Below are 4,456 nucleotides of genomic sequence, written 5' to 3'. Positions count from 1 at the left end.
AGACGTTTTAATCGGGCACGGAGTGACGAGGCAGTTTTTGCATTGTGAGTGTAATTGACACTGAGTTGTTATAGCTCAATTTGTGGACGTTCCTAGTGAGCGAGATATAAACATGTTTGGATAATATAAATGTTCCTAGAAATATACGTACCTAATACATGATATGATTATTGTTATATACCTTCTGTTTAAAGCGATTTTTATACACTTTATTATTTGCACGTCGGAAAAAAATATTATATGCTAATTTTCTATATACTTTTATACACTACAAACTCCATGGCATTACTTAAGTGTAGTTGAGACTAATATACAAAGGTCTGCAAACAAATTATATCAAAAATGGTGTAGGTACTTATAAGCTTTTGTCGCTATACAAAAATGCAGGAGCACAATCATTTGTTTGAAATTGAATGCATGTCCACACACGTGACTTTTCATTCGGGAGCTCAGGGTTTGATTCCCGTGAGGTCACAGTATATTTATGAGATTTTCTCAAAACCTGGGTGTTGGTGTGATTGTTTCATTACACCACCGCTATTAGACTGCATGGCCTACTGTAGTATTAAAAAAAGAATAGTAGGTTTAATAACCATATTTTTTTCTATACTTATACATAAATAATAAATCAAATTTACTGTATTTTGAACAGTCCATAACATATAAATTCGCACGCTTTCATCAAAACAACATTCCACCAGATCACGTACCCCTACTTGCGATGCAAAAGTTAAAACTGTTGTTAATAGATTTTTTGTCAACGCGAGTTATTGGTATTTACCATTTTTCATAATATATATTTGTTTGCGATCAACATATGTATGTTGGTCTCGACTAGGCGTTATAGAACCTCTTCGTACATGCATCTATAATTATTAAATAGTTACATGCCTATTAGGTAAAATCATTATTAACAATAATGCATTACAGTTATAGTTATCTACATAACGATGTATTTTTACAAGAAACGACTAGGATCTCGATCCGCCTATAATTGTAGGCGCAGTCACAAGACATATTCGTAAACATATTAAAAAAAACTACCATATACTCATGGTAATGTTATAGAAAATAATAATGACCAAACTGAATGGAATAAAGTAAAAAAAAAATTTCCAAAAGATCTAAATTTTTGTTTTTTTAAATTGGCAAGAATAGATAATTCCGTAATCATGTTTATTCTTCGAGAGTCTCCAGAATTTTTGAGAAATCGAACATCTTGACGGATATGTATATACGATTACAATAATAATATTAATATGCTTTAATTTTGTATAAGTTAACTTTTAGCGGAGAACCATTACCTATGACGAAAAATAGAACCAAAGCCGCGCATAATTATTTTATGATGATCATATTATTAAATTAAATAATAACAACACTAAATATTTCGGATTTAAGTAGGCGTCTTTACCTACTTTTTTACAATTTTTATTTAAAATCGGCCGGGATATGTGTTTTTTTTATTTACCTTCCCACTTACAATATAATATAATGTGATTATCTTTATTTAATACAGTTTCAAATCATCCGATATGAGAAAAACGTGAGACGTATTTAATGTTCGGAATAATTCAATTGAAGTTGAAAAATACTATTTTTTTTTTTAATATTTCGTATCAAGAATAAATTCGTACTATTTTTAAAACTCGTACAATGTACATATTCCTTCGGCAAAGAACCGATCGATAAACATGTTATTCGTCGTGAATGCTTTCCTGGCATTTGTTAATCGGCCGGATGGTTTCGGTCAAATTTTCTTCGTAACTACATGTGTTTTCCATAAAGCCGCATTCACCAGCCCAAAAAGCCCAAAATAAAATATTTATAAAAAAACCTAGAGACAGACGATGCAGCTGATCCAAAACCTCGGCATTTTTTAGCTACTTTTTACTATGCCCAAATTTTTACGTCATAACCAGTTATATGTAGTACATGTAAAAACCATCGATTTACCCACATCAGTATTTTTTGTAGCTGAAAGATATACAATAATATCATAAAGAAGAAGATTTCTTGTAAAGGAAAATATTTTACATATTTTTAAATGTCGTTTTATTTTTTTTCTTGGGCGCTCAATATTTATTATCCCACGCTCCCCGGAAATCCGGCCTTGGTGACCGGGTATATAAAATAAATTAAACCAGTTGTTATCATTATTTAGGTGTGTTTATTAAGAATTATAGATTATTTATTTACTCATTTAATTGTCAGGATTTATAAATCTCCAAGTCGTTTCTTGTAAATTACAGACGTTTCATTGAAGCTGTTACGAATAATTATTATCTTTTTGTGTGAAATTTGCTTTACATAAAGTAGTTATCATGACGTGAGAATTTTTTAGTCAAAATTCAATTTATTTGTATTGCCTTTGTACCAACAATATAAAAATTGTAAATAATACTTGCAAATGGATTAATATGAAAGTGATGCATTTTATTTAGTGAAAACCGTTTAACAATAAGTGAGAAGTGACCAGTGAAAATGTATTTATCTTGATTTCGAGTCAATATAAATAATACAACAATAAAAATGTATGTTTTAGATGTAAAAAAAAATACATGAACTGAAAGGTGAAAATATTTATTTTGTTTTGTATGACGTGTGAGAAATCGTATAGTTAGATTTTTTTGAGAGAGTGATGATCCATTGGGAATTTTTGTAAATGCTAAAAGTCGATGCGGTGTGAAATATTTTAAAGAAATAAATGTTTTACCTTTATTTTTATATCATCAATACTTATAATGTGTGACAATACCTACCAGTAAATCGTAAATGATCTGAAATATTTGTAGTATAAGAAAAAGCTCTTCAAAAATATTGTTTAAATAAATTGTAAACTGTTGTAATGCTATGTTAATATTTATATTTTAATGCTGGATCTTGGACATATGCGCATTGAGTATTAACACGCCAGACAAAAGTGCACGCGGACAAAATCGCATGTGGATAAAAGCGCACTGCTTAAAAAATGTATTTTATTTTTAAAAAATGCTGGTATCATATGTATACCAATGTAGGAATCAAAACAAATTTTTCAATTGCTTATTTTGTAGGTACTTACCTACTTAAAATGATCGAAAAGTCTACACATGATACTTACCTACAAAAAAATGTAATAATCGTACCCGATTTTATACGCGTGGACAAATTCACAAGCTTATTAAAAAACTATTTTTAACTCACTTCAATATTGATTAAATAATTGTAATCCTTTCCGGCCAATTAAATATTACTTAACTTGCACTAGTAGATTTTCTTTTTCATAATTTCTGAATGAATAATGAAGCAACCATAAAGTACCCATATGAACTAATTTTGTCATCTACACTCAACCTGTCCTTGGCAGACAATATTCAATGAATACTGAAATATTATTTTAGTTGTGTTCTTTTGTCCCGTGCGCTAATATTATGTTACGCGTTTATGTCTGATTCGTGTATTATGTCCAGTGCGCGTAGATACGGCCACCTTCAACGAGATTACTATATTTCATTTGTTGTGTGTATTTATTTTTAATTATGCCAGGAATACACAATCACTTATATTAGTACCTATGGGCCTTTAAAAATGCTTCATATTTAATAAATTTTGTACCGTTGCAAACAAATATGTATCCAATAAAATGTCGAATCAATATATTTATAGAATACTTACTCTAAGATAAAATATAATTTATCTTTTTGGTCTCATTTATAGATTTCTTTTTAACGAATGTCTGCACTCGGACATAAATTAAATGTCTGACAATTAATTAGTTAAATATATTAAACATTTAATATTACATTTTAATCAAAGGTCATTTTTCAGTTTTTCAGAACCTGTTTATAAATATTTAATTTATTTAACAACAAACTGTCTCCTTTATCTAATTGTTCTAAAAACCACTAAAACATACAGTTACTGTTTCTAAAAAAATGCAGATATTCAATTAAGACATGTTAAGTACAACATTATTATTATTTATTTATTTGGAGAAGAGTAAATAATTTTAATTGATTTAATGCCTGTCACTCATAAAAATATTATTGCATTTGACATGAACGTTGCTTAAAATGAAGCAATCAAATTGCATACACAAACACCGTTAGTAAGAATGAAGATTTTTTGTGCAGTAATTTTACCGTTTTGCTAATTATTTTTTTGTTTATTTAAAAATAATCAATAATCTCTCCATTGCATACTTGTTAACTGTCTATTTAAATCAACAATAATTATTATACAATTATAAGAGTGTCATAACAACATGGCACACTTAATTAATTATTTAAATTAATTACAGGTAAGATACAGTCATCATTATTACACCTGCTTGCATATATTACTAACTTTATTTTATATATTCAATTAATTATGCAGTTAATTTTTCCGTTATTTAAATTCATTTGATTCTTTCACACGATAATCATAATTTATCTATTTTTTTTTAATTTCTTCATAACATGATAACTGAAAA

This window comes from Rhyacophila brunnea, unplaced genomic scaffold, assembly GCF_057557595.1.
Source record: "Rhyacophila brunnea isolate RB1 unplaced genomic scaffold, BYU_Rbru_1.0 scaffold_18, whole genome shotgun sequence".
Taxonomy (NCBI): domain Eukaryota; kingdom Metazoa; phylum Arthropoda; class Insecta; order Trichoptera; family Rhyacophilidae; genus Rhyacophila; species Rhyacophila brunnea.
Note: the sequence above shows the minus strand (reverse complement) of the source record.